The following is an 18,850-nucleotide window of genomic DNA, read 5'->3' as shown; positions in this document are numbered from 1 at the left end:
ACTTAAATAAGGGAGTTGATGATGTTGGTTTTTATGGCAGTGGTGATGATAATGATTCTTGTACTATTATTGTCTTAAAGTGTCAAAACAACCTGTACCTCAACTCTTCCATTTGTCAAGCAGCCCTCCAAACTCTTTCAGGTGAGACTGAGATGCTCCTAAACACTGTCAGAATTTGCACATGTTCGGAACATTCTGGGGTCTGCCTTGACAGCCCAAATGTTTTACTTGTTACAACAGTTCATTGATTTCTACATTCATAGCTCATCCCTGACTTTGCCCGGAATCTGAGCTACATCACACTTTGACATGTGGATGTACCAGGACCTGCCACACTGGCAGGCTGCATACACACACACACACACACACACACACACACACACACACACACACACACACACACACACACACACACACACACACACACACACACACACACACACCTCATGAAAGAACTTCATGGAATGGTGAGCAATGCAAGTTTAAGCCATTTGAATCGTTCAACATACAGTTAGGTCTGGAAATATTTGGACAGTGACACAATTTTCATAATTTTGGCTCTGTATGCCACCACAATGGATTTGAAATGAAACAATCGAGATGCAATTGAAGTGCAGACTTTCAGCTTTAATTCAAAGGGTTGAAAAGAAATATTGTATGAAACGTTTAGGAATTACAACTATTTTTATACACAGTCCCCTATTTTCAGGGGCTCAAATGTAATTGGACAAATTAACATCATCATAAATAAAATGTTCATTTTTAATACTTTGTCGAGAATCCTTTGCAGGCAATGATTGCCTGAAGTCTGGAATCCATGGACATCACCAAATGCTGGGTTTCCTCCTTTGTGATGCTTTGCCAGGCCTTTACTGCAACTGCCTTCAGTTGCTGTTTGTTTGTGGGTCTTTCTGCCTTTAGTTTTGTCTTCAACAAGTAAAATGCATGCTCGATCAGGTTGAGATCAGGTGACTCAGCCATTGCAGAATATTGCACTTAAAAAACTCCTGGGTTGCTTTCACAGTATGTATTGGGTCATTGTCCATGTGTACTGTGAAGTGTCATCCAATCAACTTTGCTGAATTTGGCTGAATCTGAGCAGACAGTATATCCCTAAACACTTCAGAATTCATCCGGCTGCTTCTATCTTCTGTCACATCATCAATAAACACTAGTGATCCAGTGCCATTGGAAGCCATGCATGCCCATGCCATCACACTGCCTCCACCGTGTTTTATAGATGATGTGGTATGCTTCAGACCATGAGCAGTTCTAAGCCTTCTCCATACTTTTTTCTTCCCATCATGCTGGTACAGGTTGATCTTAGTTTCATTTGTCCAAAAAATGCTATTTCAGAACTGGGCTGGCTTTTTTAGATGTTTTTTGGCAAAGTCTAATCTGGCCTTTCTATTCTTGAGGCTTATGAATGGTTTGCACCTTGTGGTGAACTCTCTGTATTTGCTCTCGTGAAGTCTTCTCTTTATGGTAGACTTGGATAATGATATGCCTGCCTCCTGGAGAGTGTTCTTCACTTGGCTAGATGTTTTAAAGGGGTTTTTCTTTACCATGTGAAGGATCCTGTGATCATCCACCACTGTTGTCTTCCGTGGACATTCAGGCCTTTTTGTGTTGCCGAGCTCACCAGTGTGTTCTTTTTCTCTCAGAATGTATCAAACTGTTAATTTGGCCACTCCTAATGTTGCCGCTATCTCTCTGATGGATTTTTTTGTTTTTGCAGCGTAAGGATGGCCTGTTCCACTTGCATTGAGAGCTCCTTTGACCGTGCGCTCACAGCAACAGCTTCCAAATGCAAACGCCACACTTGGAATTAACTCAGACCTTTTACCTGCTTAAATGATAAAGAAATAACAAAGGAATAGCCCACACCTGTCCATGAAACTGCTTTTGAGTCATCTGTCCAATTACTTTCGGTCCCTTGAAAAGGGGGCTACATATTAAAGAGCTGTAATTCCTAAACCCTTCCTCCAATTTGGATGTGAATACCCTCAAATTAAAGCTGAGAGTCTGCACTTCAAGCCCATATTCACTATATAACTGTAATTTGAATATGTTTTGGTAAACAGCTAAAATAACAAAAATTATGTCACAGTCCAACTATATATGGACCTAACTGTATGTCAAGACACTGTAGTCATACTGTAGTCCAGAGTTTCTCAACTCGAGTCCTAAGGACCCCGAAAAGGTTGAATATCTATGTTCCAGCCAAGTACTATCACAAACACGCATGATTCAACTAAATGAAGGGCTGGATGATAAGGTGTGCTGATTCAAGAGGTTGAACACTGAGACAAAATGATTATATTGGCCATTGTGATCCTCAGAGTTCCCGGGTCATCTTCTAAATCTGTACCGTCCCCGTCCCCGTCTCCGTCCCACCCTCCCCTCCCCTCCCCTCCCCTCCCACGGTTGGACCATCTGAATCCCTGACGTCTATTTGTCTGTTTATAGCCGCGCTCGAGGAAGGCCTGGCATGGAGCGACATGGAAACGCTGGGGTTGTCCCGGTGCAGTCTGTCCTGGCCCTCCCATATTAATCAGATTTGCCTCAGAAGCCATATGCCGTAGCAGCATGACAAACCCAAGCTCCCCGGCACCCCAGAGACTCATTCTCAACCCGCGTGTTTCACAAGGATCTTCCAGGCACATTCCTCCACTCGCAGGCCAAACTCACAGGAGTCGCACGCACTGTCACCGTAAACACTGTCACCGTAAACACTGTCACCGTAAACACTGTCACCGTAAACACTGTCACCGTAAACACTGTCACCGTCAACACTGTCACCGTCAACACTCGTTGTTGTGCGTTCTCTGTGTTAAAGCTGGACATACTGATTAAAGAAAGTCCACTCAGGAACATCAAAATAGGAAATGTGGAAGTGTTTTGAGGTCTGTATGCCAGGGAGAGGTTTGTATGCCAGGTTATAATGCTCACTCGCTAACCACCACAGGTCAGAGCGATCGGGTTGGCCGGTATGGAGGTAAAGGGAAGTACATGGAGTGACGGACGTCACTACACAAGCAGGGCTGGGTCACTCTATATGTGATGTGTAGGCATATCCGGGATCCCATCTGCCACCTGATGTGGTTTTTCTCCACAGATATGAGATAACAATATTTCATACACTCGAACGCCTGATTCAGCTGCCAAAGTGTAATTTATTATCCAATCTTACGGTATCACTGGGAAATATTCCAGTCAGGAATTTGCAACATGACATGAATAGAATTTTTTACTCCGAATCCTTCCTTCAGTTCAATTCCACAAAAATACATCTGGCGTGATTCATAAGTCCGCATGGTGAGAAATGACTTCAAAACATGTCAGACATGATTAATTAATGTAGTATCCGTATGCATCACAGTATGACACATTACACATGTTCTATTAATCATAGAATAATTACAGTATAACAACCCTTCAAAAGTACTGATGGAGTTTAATGTCAGATTTCATGACTATAAAAAATAATCAATTTGGGGGCTTTTAACAGTTTCTCCTGGATAACCGGCCTCTTCACATCAGTACATTATTTGCTTGTTTACCAGGTAAAGAAAAGAGTTGTTGGTTTAGTTTGAGCTGTATTTATTCACATATTTGTTCAAATATAACTGGTGACACTGTATAAGCATTTTTTCATGAATAAGCATTAATAAACTATTAATAAACTATTTATAATTATATGTGCTATTTGTGAATGAGTATTCTAGCATTAAATACACAAATATGTATAATAAGAATGAAGCAATAAGCGTCATAAATATGTGTTCGGTTGTCTGGGGCTGTATGATATTGCAACATAGAAATGAATGAGGACAAGTATGATGTGTCGTAACTGTCCATTATGTTCCCTTGATCTGGCATGGTAGTTCCTCTCTCTCTCTCTCTCTCTCTCTCTCTCTCTCTCTCTCTCTCTGCCCCAATACATCAAAACAGGATGTCCTATTCATATTGTCCTGGTCTCCCCTGTGTCACCATCCTGATGGGGCAGTGACTGGAGCAGACTGAGTAGCCTAGAAAATGGACTTCATTAGTCATACTCAATCTGCAGTGATTCCCCCCCCCCCTTTAATCTGTTTATAAAACATTAATACCACAATAAGAGCCACAGTGGGAATTCCAGATGCAGTTTTGCAGAGATCCATCATCCCAACCATCAGAAATAAATAAAAATAATAATAACAAAAAATAACCAACTAGGAATAAATTTATCTATGTTTGTATGTTTGTATGTATGTATGTATGTATGTATGTATGTATGTATGTATGTATGTATGTATGTATATATGTATCTATCTGTCTGCCTGTCTGTTTGCTTGTCTGTCTGTCTGTCTGTCTGTCAGGTTGGATGTATGTACGCAGCTTCAGTACAACCAGGCTGAGTTGGAAGTGAACTGAGGATAACCCTAATGACGTGGACGTATGGATATAATCCTACATCCATGCACTAGATTCCTCTGACTGTTAACGACGTCCTCCATTCAGGCTGGGTTAATTCGCCTCGATGAAGGATGAGTTGCTTTCAGGATACACACGTAGACCATCCTGCTGCTCTGCCGTCTCATCGCAAACTCTTGTGCACCCTCTGGTGCTTGCTGGTCTCCAAAACTTCTTTGTGTTGCCTGCTTTGCAGATTGTCTTCCTTGTCTCTGTGGTTGCTCATTATTCAGAGACAGACGGATCTCAGGTCATCTGCAGCTGCAGCAAAGGAGAAGCAGGAAAGATGGCGATCATCCATTAGACCGGGCACACGCATGAAATACTGGACAACTTTTGCGAAGATCGCTTCACAAGACATACCTGTGAGTTTTTACCAAATTTCCAGTTTGTCAAGATCACGGCTGGGTTCATGAGCCATGAGAACGTCGTTATGGTAGATGGAATAATTTGGAGAGCGCCTCGTGAATGACCTGGAAAGAGCTTATCCCCTTTTCTTAGTTTAGGACCAGCCGTGGTGACTTGAGAGCCAGGGCGAGAATATACGGGTGAATGCTTGGGCTGGCACCATGTATTCAAAGTCAACTAGGTCTTCTGCCCGATATTATTCTACCAACCTTCAATTTGTGTGTCTATCGTTTCGCTATTTGTTGTCAAACTGGCACAAGGAAATTGACATGGTGAGAGGTTGTGGCTGCGTGTTTCAGCACCAGGGTGAGTGTTATTATGGCATGTCTGGTCAGGGATTTAGCGTCAGTCCCCCTGGCTGTGTTGTGCGTTTGCTTCAAGGAGAAGCCATTGCACGGATTGCTCTCCTCTCCCAGCCAGCGCTGAGAGCTCTAGCCTCCATTAGCGACAGTCTGGCTGGCATTGCCGCTGGTCCAGGTCCAGACACTGAGTAAAAAGCCATGTCCAGTGTGTGCTCCCGATGGCTTCCCTCAATTAAAATCTAATCTGGTGGGATTTAATGTGGTTCTCCACAGGATTGGACCTACCTAGCTTTATGGATGAGATACCTTTCATTTCAGTTTGACTTTTTTTGATTTTCTTCACTCACCCTGGCTGTTGCGAGCTGTTTTGGATGCGTATGCTGTCAGTGCTCTGAAGTCAGGTATGTCATTGTGGGCTTCACCATAAAATGGAGGAAGGCAGATGAGTCTCTCAGGAGAGCCTAGAGTCAGACAGGAGCCCTCACGGAAGAACAAAGGTTGACTTTCTTCTTCTGCTTATCAGCCAGTTTTGGTTCTATTTCAAAGTCTGCATGGATGGAGCACTCAAGTGTGGTCAGTTAATTTCCAGTTGCTTTTTGAAAAGCAGTCAAGGTGAAGTGTTTTTATTATCTCCCAATTATCCCTTAATTTCTATTTAATTTCCATTCCACCTATTGTTTCTATTATGTTATTGAGTTTAGTTTTGTAGGGAATTGAGGGTGTTCGGGCTCCGAGTAGCAGGAGCATGCTGTGTCTTATGGAGCACGCAGTGATGGTGAGAAGGACACATGGAGGAGATGGGAATTGTAATGCTGAATAATGCAGCGGTTGAGGCTGCAGGTTGTTAATGTTCTACAAAGTTTGTCCCCACACACTGAGAGGAGTGCGCTCCTTCAAGAAGTTTACACTTGGAAGCTCCTCGGATTATTTGGACTTTGTTATGATTTGTTATGACCCATTGTAGTTACGATAGCAGGTGTCAAAAGTGATCTATATGGGGGTCAAAAGTTATTTAGAGGGGTTATGAAATGCATGCTATCTAATGATGGCTCTAAAATTCTGCTGAACTTGTTTGATGATTTTTAGTCTGTTGGCCTTGTTCAAGTTAGTAGACAATTTCAAAAGCAGTTTGTTCCACAACCCATCCCAACATGCAGCAATCATTACACGTTTATATTTATATATATATCTGTTATTTTTCTCTAATTCAGTTCTGTTTCGAGATTCAGTTGGAATGTTCTTGAAAAAGGTGCATAATGCTTTTAGGAGTTAGTGAATGTAGTCTGTTATGTAAATGTACAGTCGGCTATGTCAACCTGTGTTACTGTGATGTTATTGACAGAGGAGCATCTGTCAGTTGAAAGAAAGGTGTGTTCGTGTATGCTTGTGTGTGTGCTTCTGCAGTTCCTCTGGCCACAGTGAAATCTTGCTGACAAGGAGACTGAGCTAGACACACTCTGCGACAACTGTGGGCTAGGAGCAATCAAAATGGTGGCTCTACTCTCATGTCAAGGCAAACAGGTTCCCAAAGATGAGCTGCCCTGGGATGGCTGGACAGAAATATGCTGTGGTTGACAAATGATCTGTTTCTCAGATGGCTTCACCGGTTCTGCTGGTGAATGATGTTTTCCTCAGATATCTTATCATTTTTAGACTTCATAGTTCCTGGTCTTTTAAGGATAGGTCCTATGTAATGCAAATAGCCTACTCAATGAAGGATCCTATGAACATAATTCACCACTGTCCATTCCTTTGTGCTAATCAGCCCAACATTTCTATCATTTTTTTGTTGTTTTTCTCCTCTGCCAGGTTCTTCCAGGGTTTTCACTATATTGAAAACTATAACTCAACCAAATGTATTTATTGCCTTCATAACATCCCTTGGGCTTTAATGAATAGTCAAACTAATCAAACATCTCTGTGAAACTCATGACTAATTTTGTTGTTGCTTTTCAAGAGAAGAATTATTTTGCATTACAAATTACTTTTAGAATCCTTGAAGACCCCAGCCAGTAAATGTGTTGACAGCGGAGGGTCAAAGGGCATCTCATTATTAAAGTGGTTACGGTTTCGTTTTTTTCTTAATCAATTAGTATCAATGCCACTATGTTTGTTTCCGTATCAAACTTACCGTAACCTTGAATACACACGTGGTTATATTAAAATGTTTGTCCACTAGTGTAGGATTGAGCTAGCCTAGCTGAAACTAGCACAGCGAGCGATGCACACAATGGTCTAGGAACCCACCTTTCCTCACTCTAATTAACTCCCATGCAAGCGGTCCATATCTGAGCTGGTACATTAGTGATTGGTTCCCGAGACACTGACGTCAGGTATGGAGTAATACGGACTTCGAGTCGCGCTTTAGCTAGGCTAGGATTAAGCCATAGAAAGTGCTACAAAGTCTCTTTAAACTAAACAAGTTGACTTCTACCACTGCACAAATATTGATACAACTGAATGAGAATGTAAAACTTCTAGTAAGAAAACAGCTTGCATAACAGGGTTTTTGTAAGGTATTTGCAGGATTAAGTAAAAAAAAAAAGAAAAGAAAGAAAAGCATCAATTCTGAAAGGGGTGGTGTGGGGGGGGGGGGGGGGGGGGGGTAAACAACAGAATGGATCTCTCTGTTCAAGATATGTAGGAAATGTTACTGGAGCTCTCACAAGTGGTGATGCACTCTCCTTTACCTGAGGCAGTGGCAGAAGCTGGAGAGACACACAAAAGCCAATTGGAATGCTCCAGTGAGTGCTTTCTTGACATGATGCATTGGCTCATGAGATGTATCCTTCTGCTGCACCCTTTCAGATAGGCCTGTGGCCTATTTCCTAAGTCCCCATTCTCTTATACTGTATGTCTGTATTGGACAGTTAGACGACCTTGTTACCTCCTCTCTGGTTAACTTAGATTCAGTGCCTAATCAAACCTAACCCACATGTCTTATAACAGTATTGTAACACTATAACACAGGTTGTGTGTCAATTCCTGAGATTTCAATTTCAATATTACAGCCATGCATGCAAAAATGGAGAGATTTGCTTTCTGAAGGACAACTGAAATGTAACTTTATTACTTCAGCTTTAGATGAAAGCACATGGGCATAGCAGTGGAGTTTGATGAGGGTGAGGAAGAGGCAGTCTTGGAAGTGTCAGGGTTGTAGTTGTTCACAACAGTCACAATGGCTCTGTGTGGCAGCTGGCTCGTATTCATAATGCATTCTAGTCTATTTAGAAGTGAATGTGTGTTGTTTTTATCCTTTTGAGAACAAATACGAAGCTCAATGTTCTGGGTCATTGAGAGAATGCTTTCAACATGCCTCCCCTGTGGATGTCGAGTATATCCCAAATGGAAGAGGGTCCGTGTACATGCTGCCAAGTTGTCTAATTACCGTATTTAATCACACCGATCAAGTCAGCAGCTTTGCCATCGGTTAGCCTTAGCTGGGCAGCCCCGTCCAACCTCCGTACTCTTCTGAAACGAGATGCAATAAACTTAACTCTGTCAGCCACTGGGCCGCGGTGGAAAAATTCAGAATTCTTTAGAGACGCCTGTTCCTCAGGCAGTCTGGTGGCGCTGGACAAGGCCCTCTTTGAGAAGGAACAGGAGTGGTCTTGTGGAGGGATCCACAGCCTCAGCCTTCGAGCAATGAAGCTGTCCAAGGACGATTAAATATTTAAGGACTTGGAAAGGAGGTCTCACTGGTAAGTTAATATTAATGGGTCTCTCATCTTTCCATCACAACTTGTGTTGTCTGAAGAGGGTGGTTTGGCTCACCTGACGAGAGGACCTTACTTCTCCTCAGAGTAGGAGAGGCTCACAGGCCGCAGAAAGATTACGTTTAGAAAGTTAAAATCCATAGTTATACTTTTGTTTCACTTTCTGCCACAGTCAGCCACATCGTCCCCTTTTTCTCTTAGGTCACTTTAAGTCCTCCTGACCAGCTGGTAACCTCAGCCACCCACTGTAACTGAAGTAACTGCAATGTCAGGGTTGCAAGGAAGACAGTAATGCAGAATTCGTTGGCAGATCTCCAGAGAACGTCATTTTGACAAATCTGGTCTGTGCCTTCTTAAGAGCATTATCAGTCATACTTTCTTTTTTTTTTTTTTTTGAATATGGTTTGATATCAGAATATATTTTGGAGGGTGTGTTTATAAAGAGAACAGGAGACAGACTTTTCACACTTTTGACCCAGGTCTGAAAATAGAGTCGAGCCTTCAAAATACTTACAGCTTTAGTGTCCAGCTTAAAGTGTACAGACACATGTGATAGCTCAAAGAGGCCGGAGATGAGTGGTTTTGTTTATCACACTAGTGGAATAGAGACTGTTCCGAATTTCACTCTAACAATACAAAAAATACTCAATGACATAACTAAAAGAGGATCACTAAATGACCGTGTGAGAACATGTTAGTATAATGGTGTTGCTCGAGTAATTACACTGTCACAGGTAGAGACTAGTTGGTATAGGCCTAGAGCAACTTCATGTCAAGTGTTACCCAGTAATCTGGCTACAACTTTAACTTTAATATAATTTCACACCTTGTTGCAGCCTTAATATTGTTACACACCTAATTGGGTTTATCTCACCTGTGACCAAATGATAATCATCATGCTTTCTGAGTTATATCTGATCCCTAAAGGAAAATAATCAATCTAATTTGCATGGGACCCATTGGCAGGTTTGCTTTGTAACTTTAGGAAATGAGTGCCAAACAGAGATAGACCGCATGGTTGCGTGGAATGCATGGTTTCCTGTGGTAATTGTCTCTGTGGAAAAACACTTCCTGGTTTCTCTCCAAGACTATCCTTGGACATCCTTCAGTTCTCTGTTTTCTTTCTCTTACTTATTAATCCTTGACCCTAGCACCTCCCCTTTGGTAAAAACTAAGTAAAACTAATGCATTTTGAAAGTACAACCACAACTTGACTTTGCCTCAAACAGACTCTGAGGACTTTGTGCTTATGATGTTGTGACTCCCTTGTCCACTGGTCACTACACCCGTAACCTCATTCCCAGGCTGTTGCGCACAGCAAAACAAGGCCTGGAATAACAAGACTCAAACCTGGCCTTAGTCAGAGTGAATTGACTGAGTAAAGTATTTGTTATTATTTGATTTCAGTGTGCCTCACAGCTACAAGGCGAAGCTCCAAATCAGAAACGTGTGGTGTGCAAGCACTGGGGGGTAGTGCTGTGGGAGATGATTGATGCGAGGTGAAGCCAAAGGCCATGTGTCGTCTGTTTTCGACAATCTTTCTATGGGCTTAATGAAGGCCAAGTCTGATGCCACCAGACCTTTCACACAAGTGTCTGGTGATGAGACTACTACATCCATAGCAGCGTAACGTGAAAACAGCCTTGTATTTAATTGATTTATGAAAGGCTTCTGGTTTATGAAAGATTTCTGAATGATTGTGACTATTGTTGTGAAAACCTGTCACTAGAGTATTGTTTGGTGCCCAATACAGGGATATGCCTTAACGTTTTTCATTATGCCATTAAAGCAACATGACATCACACAAAAATAGGTTGCTTCCAGCAGACAACGGAATTTGCCAAGATTTCTGTTATTGGCTCTTCCCAATTATAGTCTCCCTTGAAGCATGCCCACAACAACTAAACCACATTTATACCTTCATTTAGGGCTTAGTTGCTTGGGGCATGATTCAGGGTAAAGAATCTGGAGAAAACCAAATACCTCCACCTATTTTTTTTTTGGTGTGAATACAATTATATAAATAATCATGCCCAAGGCTTGCAATTAGTTTTCGCACAAAATCATTTCTGGATGGCATATTTAATTAACCTTGTTTCTATGAGTCTTCCCACAATTTGTCAGTTTTAAAAAAATAATCTGAAATAGAACCAAATTATATAAATTTAAAGGGACATTTCACAGATGTTTAATTTAATATCGCACCATACCAGCGTCTATCTTTTGTAGTAAAAAATATAAGAAAAAGGGTCCTAAGAAATTACCCCCTATGATGTCATTGGGGGTAATTTCCGTAGGATTAGGAACTACAGAATTTAGAAAATTGCCGTTTTAAAATATGTAGACACTGGCATGGTGCTGAAGGTAATGAATGTGAGGTGTCTCTTTAAAGAAGACAGATGTGTATGAAGCTCAGAACAGGCCTGTAGAAGCCTTGGTTTAATATACAGAACGAGTACAGTGTATCAGAGAGAGACTGACTTCCATATTTGGTGGCATGATCTTCAGATACCTTGAGATTGTCTGCAGTGAAGAAGGCCTTTTGGTGTCCATCCACAGAACACATCTCAGTTCTGCTTTTCCTGGCAGCTATGACTGAAGAAAACAAGAAGCGAAACTGGCCCAGGTCTTTGCTATTAGTTAAACAGTCCCATCTGTGTAACAAGATAGCAGGGCTAAGGCAGCAGACGGGTTGCCCAGACCTTGAGGATCACAAAATGGTGGATGTCCATGCCACTGATACATGTCTCTCCCGCTCTGCAGTGGGGCTCTGTGAAATGGAGTCCTCTGTGTAGCGTTGGCCCAGCCTCTGCTGTGATGCAGAAGATAATTCTGTCAGGCCAGAGGGAGCAGCCAAGTGAGGTGACTCTGCTAAAACAGGTTGAGCAATAGTCTGATGAGACAGTGAACCCTAGCCATGCATGTCAGGATCCCAACTCTTATCCCAGCCTTTAAACGGACAAGGTTTAGGGATTCACCAGCCATGTTTGGCTGCTGTTGTTGATAGCATTTTCGGTTTGAAGGTCAAATGAATATAAAAGGGTTCCAAGGATTCATCCCAAAAAGTTAGTTTTTTTTATTGTGTGTTTGCTTTAAAAGATGTCAATGCTTGGAGAATGTTAACCCAGATTGTGCGTAAGTAGTCTTCATGAGTAGCATTCTTTGAAGGTGTTACCACGACAATGTACAGATGACGTGAAAGCCTTCTGCACAGCACTCTTCTTGATCTGTTCGTCCATTATCTCCTGTTTGTGTAAGAGGCCGTTGCTCTTGAGTGCTCTGTGTTGCAACCACCCTTTTAGAAGGAACAATCACAGCTTTCTATAAGACACAAAGGCTACCCTCGGAGCAAGGTTGCCTGTGCCATGACGCACTTTTTGATTCAGCCTCAAAAACATGGAGTTCTCTTTGATGGAAAGAGGAAATGGTCTGGTCGGCAGGCTCATGAAGAAGAAAACGAGGGGCTGGTATGAAGTATTAAAGGCTAGCTGGGTGATGTCAGGTAACCATCTGTCAGAGGCTGACAGAGGCACAGTCTGACCTTGTAGTATGGATTCTTAGACATCAAAAAGCAAATTATCATTTCACCCTAGGATTAGCATAATATTGCAGCTACCTACCCTAATGGTATTTTTGAAGTGAGGTCTTGCTTGAAGCTTTCAGTCAGCATAATACTTTGAGGTCCAAAGATCAAAATCCTCTCCCTATTTATTGTCCTGTTTAACTGAAACGATATACTGTGGCAAGAAATGCATGAAGAGCAGCAATTGTTTGTTAATGTCTTTCTGTACAATGTAAACATAAACATTGTAGGTTAATTGATTTGCTTAATATAACTGCTAACCCAGCCATTAAAAAGGAGTTAGAGGAGATTCAAATAAATCTTTCTGAGGAGAGCGGTTCCTTTGGAGTTTACATCTTCATAAACACAGGCGAGGCATTTCCCAGAATCCCTGTGGTTCAAATAGTCCTGCTGTGGCGAGGCCCTTCCTGTTCACCCCCTTGGTTTGTGACATTAACGAAGGTCACACAGTGAAAAGAAGGGCTTTTTAGAAGGGCTTCGGTAGGGTGCTCTTTGAGAAGCTCCGCGTTAGTTGGTTAATGGTTGACCTCGTTCTGGTGCCATATGCTTCCTGGAACAGATTTGATCTCAAAATAAAAACCCTTTTTTTTTTGTGCTGGGGAAGATTACAAGCATTGAATTTCAATATGTTTCAAGGTCTGGATAGTACGAAAATGTGATACCCTTATTTTAAACCGTTTGGAGGATTATTACATGGTTGTTGATCCACTGTCCGTACCGTGGTCTTAACATGGGCACAGATAAGACACAAAGGCATTATTTCACTAAGTTGTTTAGTTGGGTCCCCACGCTCAGAAGAAACCCCATACTGCTGGGTTGATGTCACCAGGACTAGCAGCTGCAGCCCTGGCCCGGGAGATGGAGATGGCTCTGGCTGATATCAGCCCCTCACATGGCTGTCACATACCAGTTGATATCTGATGAAAACTGTGACACGGTGCTTCTCCTGAACAGACTCCATTGATTTTTCCCCCTGTTTTGAATAATAGCCTTCCTCATTAATCTGCCAGGTGGAATCAATGTCTCATCCCTGTGTATTCAGACTTCCTCAAATGAGTAGCGACCACATGATTTAATCATTTACGGAAGTTTTTTCCCCTTATGACAATGAGTGAGTAGAGTAGATGTAGTAGAAAAGGTAATTGTTTCCTATCTCCATTTTCTTGGGTAAACAGTGTATCAGGGCCTTCATATCAGCTTGCTTCAGTTGAGTGTTAATAGAGAGATGTAACAGAATAACAGTTGATATGTATTACATTTTTAGCTTGTTACATTATCATACATTTTAGGACAGATACAGCAGGCTGTGGAAAGATATGATCTATATTGAATTTGGAAAATATGTCTCTTATTTATACTTTTTCATTTCTTTATCCTCCTCCATGACTAATGTAAGACTCATGAAATCGGCTGAAATGAGCATCTCTGGTCATGTATCATAATGTTCTACTGTGGCAGAATCATAGCAAACAGCATGACTTGGGGGCGGGGGGGGGGGGGGGGGGGGGAGCGGGGCAGCCCAAATAAGCCACTTGAAATGTAGCATAGCATGCACTTGATGAATACACAATGAAAGGTTGTTTATGCAGATGTCCTGCTGTGTGATTTGAGATGTCAATATGCCTTCCAAAAAACGAGTGTAACACATAATAGGAGCCTCGAGCCACACTCCCACCGAAAAGAAAGGTCAGAGGGGTCAGACATGCTTTCCTCTTTTCTCACTGGTGTCATCATCTACTATGAGGCGGACATAAAGTTGACACAACCCCAACTCTTGGCCAACTTGAGTAGGCCCAATGCATCCAAGTCCGTTTGAACAAGAGACAGTTATTTTGGTTGGCTTGCATAACCTTTGTGTGCACAGTGGGGGCACCATTCCCAATTTGAACCAAAATAACTCCCAAAGCATGCATCGGGAAATTCTTTGGAGTTCCTTTTTAGGTAATGCCTGGTGACATATTCACATGGACACACGAAGAGGTGATGAGTGATTTAGGGTGTCTCCTCACAGGATACAAGCTGTAGGCTTTGCATGTATACAGTATGTGTAGGCTGTGCTTTCTTATTTAAATGCAGTCTGGCCTTGGAGTTGCGGCAAGAGCAGCCATGGGGCTGTTCAACATAAATAATACAGGCGGATGGTGCTTCTAATTATATCAAGAATGTAAGTGGTCAAGTGTGAAAAATGGCATCCCATGCCACGACACAGTGAAACCGATTCACTGGTGCCTTGGGGCCTTTTTATATCAAGGCACTATGCATAATCTATGCCCTTCTCTCTTACCTCAGTGTGACAGCGATGACTCTCTTCACACCATATAGCCCACATACTGTATAAGCTGACACTAGTGTGGTTCAGTTTGATGGCTGTTCACGTCCATACTGTAGGACAGTGGTTCCCAAACGTTTAACAGTCATGTACCCCCTGTCGGTTATTTTGTAGCCTAATTGATATTCTATGAACATTATCCCATACATATTAGACATTGTGATAATGTTGTTCTGTTGGATAGGGTGCATGCATTTATTTTTGGTACTGGGACTGCAGTCGGCTATTCAACAGGACTGTTTGGGAAGGTAAATCACAGATTTATTTCGCGTACCCCCTAGATCGATCCACATACCCCCGGGGGTACCCGTACCCCACTTTGACAACAGTGGCTGTAGGACATAATAAGCTAAAACTGCTGAAAGCTTCAGTATGACTGGTTGGATTGTATCCCAACCAACCCAGAGTTTTTCACAGCAGAATTGGGGTTGATTTCCATACAAATTATTAATGCAAGTTGTTTACATCATGTCATTTCTCGTCTTGCAGCGGGAGTGGAAAGGTCCACATGGACGGATATGCTCCCCTGACAGTGTTGATGCGGCCTACGTTAACATGCTCTCACAGTTCTTCAGGTTGCGTTCCATTTTAATGCCCCGTTTAAGACTTGGTACGTGTCCTGGAGCCATAGAATTGTGACTCAGTGTTGTTTGCTGACCCCCAGGGCTGGTGCCTCCTGACACAGTGTACAGTAACTAAATGTTAAGTCGCAGGGTCATCAGTTTGTGTCACTGGCTGCTGTGTTCTGGCTGAAAAACTCTTGCTATGGACCTATTTAGAAGGTTAGATGTGGTTGGGTAGATTTAAAGCAAAATGCCTAAGAATTTCTGATATTTTGTGAGGTTAAAAAAAAAGTTTAGTGTAAATAACTCTACTGCACTTCAATGATGCCGGTCTGGTTCAGACTAGCAGTCATGTTTATTTCGCTGGTTTTTTTCATTGGTTTCACTTTCAATATATGAAGCACAACTTCTGAGCCATTAACTCTGAGGCTCAAGCTCTCTGGTGTTGACATTGAAGAACTGACAGGACGCTGTGGGAGCTACCATCTTGATCTTCGCTTCCTTTATCTTCTGTTTGTGTAAGAGGCCAACAGTTTCAGTGGTTGGTGACGCAACCTTCCCCACTGAGACAGTGAATTTGGCTGTCTCCCATATCACCTCCACTGCCACTAGAAGTAGTCCCTGTTGGCTAAATTCAAAAATTTTGGGGATTTCTGCCTCTTTTATGTTGGTTTTCTAGATCCTTTGAAATTAGATTTTTTTTTTTTATTGATCTCTCTCTGGTGGTGTCATCTCTCTCATGGACAAAAATCAATTCCATGGCTCAGTCTGCCATCACTACAATCGTTATAAAAAAGGTTAGTGTTCTCAATCAATCAGTCATTAAAAATTGAGGCTCTACAAGTTTACAAGATGTGTGTCTGTTATCAGATGAATCTGTGACCCCGGCCACAAAATGTAATCTGTGGCCTCCCTCTCTCCCACTGCATGAGATGGTGGACCAACGGTTAAGGACAAAAACCTCTGTACTCCTAATCAGCTTAATGCTGGCTTATTCAAAGGCCCTCTTTCAGACAGAGCAGCTGCTGCCGGCGAGTTTGAGTAGAGGGTGTGACTGCTGGCAGCGCTTGTCGATGCAGAGAGACCGGTTGGTGATTAACAAATGTCAGTAGACTTTGGAATCTGGGGAGCCGAGTCAGATGGCTTTGTCCTCTGTGCTCAGAGGAAGGTCTCCCAGGTGGCTGGGTCATGCTGCCATGCTTTTTCTCCACCGCCCCCCTCAACCCCCCCTTGCCTGCTCCTCAGCCCAGGGCTGCAGATGTTTTCTGAGCAGTGAAAAAAGGGAAGTTCAAACATGCTTTGCATTTTAGACCCCTTGTGGAGCTGGGTTGGCAGTTCCCAAATGTATTTAATTTTTCACAGATTTTTAAGAAGCTATTGTCACTCTGACCCTCTCAATTGGTTCCAGTATTTTGTAAATCCCATGATGTAAAATATATTGTCCCTTCGAAATGAAAGGGGCTAGCTAAGTCAGCCAGACTAGTGCAAGGTGATTTTTGCTGAGCTGTGCAGGAAGAAGACCTGGGTACAGTACATCTGGCAGATAGATTTCTGTCAGCAGCTCTCCAGTGACTGGCCTGCCTGTGAGTAGGATCAGATCTGTGGGTCCATGTTGTGCTCCGGCTGAACACCTAAGCACTCATAGCTAGCTCCTAAAATGGCTGCCCTTGAAGCTCAGAGGATCTGCACAGCTCAGTGCCTGTCAGAGCCCCGGCGAGCAGATGAAAGCAGTACACATTTCACCCATTAACGTGGTGTGGCACAGACTGAACTGACACCAAGGGAGACGGTAGGTTGAGTTGTTTTTTTCTCTGTTTTTCCTCAAGGATTCTCTTGATATCCATGTCAAGGAACCTGGCATCAGAATGCAACTCTGTCCAGAGATCAGATGAGCTGCCAAAAGATCAGGGTGTGGCCTTTCATGGAGCTGTAACCTAACCCTGATCAACAATGAGGGGGCAGGCTTCTCAGGGACACACTGGAGGCGTTTGTTCATATGGAGGTCGTCTGGACCTCAACTGCAGTGTCAGGCGAGAGGTAGTTCGCCATAGGTGAGAGGGCCTGTGTGTGTCCTGTGCTTTGCAACAGACTGTGCCCTGTCACTTTGGCATGGTGAAAATGGTAAAATTACAGTACAACATTGCCACAGGTGCAAGACCATTAGATAAACAGGATATGGTGATGATGGAGTGTATTATTTTGTCAGGAATGTTGGTGGATGCCTAAGTTAGATAGTCATGGAGCTAGGTGCAACTGTCTTTTCAATACTTTAAACTAAAAGGTTGTTTTCATACCTGTGTAGAAATGATAACAACATTGTATTAACATTTGTATTAAATGTATTAATGTAATTGCATAGTAATTAATTACAATTACAACACAAGTGGAAAAGTGACTTTCTTATCACACCCATGTGACAAAAACGGCGTAACTAAATTTTGGAAGCAAATGTAATATAATATAATAAATGTGTAAACATTTTATAAAACAATTACAGCTAGCTCACCATTCAATATTTTACTACAGCTCATTTTTGGGTTAGGGCTGTTTTTCCATCACCATAGGTGCTGGTCAAATTCTAGACGTCTTACAAAAATGACCCTCAGAATGTTATGATGTATTTTTCTGCAAAGATCAAAGGATTATAAAAAAAAACCTGCATATATTAAAGTGTTAATGTGCCAGTGGTGTGAAACAGTAATCCTCTTTGAATACATGCAAAACATTCATGTCCTTGCCTAACAGAACATACAGTTGACCTGTGGCAAATGCATTGAATATCTGGAAAATATCTTCTGCTCTCCTCAGAATTAGTATTTAATTTAGCCCCTTGAAAATACCCATCAAGCCATGACCAGTTTGTATCTCTCTGTGTCATTGCTCAAAGAAGTGTAGACAAGAGGGAAAACCCACTTTATGAAAAAGCTGTCATATTGCCACATAAACAGTAATTTTGTAGTCATATGTTACTCTGCTAGTTACCTTAATGCTTGGAAATATGTGTTATCTTAACTGTCACTTTGAATATAAACTGAGATCAGAAATGACTGGGCTCGCTTCAGAAAGTCCAACTATTGTTCCTGCTCATATTAATTATGCTCTTTCTTCCAATCTTCTCAGTAACTCCTACGACTACAACGTTTAAAGTATTCACACCAATCCTACTTTATAACATCCAGAGTGGTTTAACTGGGTGTTCTATTAAACTATGCTTTTTAAACTTCAGCTTTTTGTAACTCAAAAACTCCTATATTTTAACATGGTGGAATGTTGATTATGATCTATCTATCTATCTATCTATCTATCTATCTATCTATCTATCTATCTATCTGACCTTTCATATATCTGCCGATATGCTACCCTCTGACCATCTTTTATGCATTGGTCCACCCTACTATCTCACTGTCTTTCAACTACCCAGCAAACCTATCGATCTATCTATCATCCACACCATCTGGAACTTACTTTCAAGACTGGCTTTTCCTCTATTATAT

At 42.1% G+C, this 18,850-nt stretch overlaps 1 protein-coding gene across 2 annotated transcripts in view; it reads left to right on the top strand.

Annotated features, from left to right (window-relative positions):
- Window positions 1-4,559: 4,559 nt before the first annotated feature.
- Window positions 4,560-18,850, top strand: part of znf462 (zinc finger protein 462) — a 36,194-nt gene continuing 21,903 nt past the window's right edge. For both annotated transcript variants that reach the window (XM_083669852.1, XM_083669851.1), the window contains exon 1: window positions 4,560-4,820. The gene's annotated coding sequence lies outside the window, so the exon portion shown is untranslated. The remainder of the gene's footprint in view (window positions 4,821-18,850) is intronic.

This window comes from Argentina silus (genome assembly GCF_951799395.1).
Source record: "Argentina silus genome assembly, chromosome: 5".
NCBI classification, from domain to species: Eukaryota; Metazoa; Chordata; class Actinopteri; order Argentiniformes; family Argentinidae; genus Argentina; species Argentina silus.
Note: the sequence above shows the minus strand (reverse complement) of the source record. Positions and strands in the feature narration are given on the sequence as shown.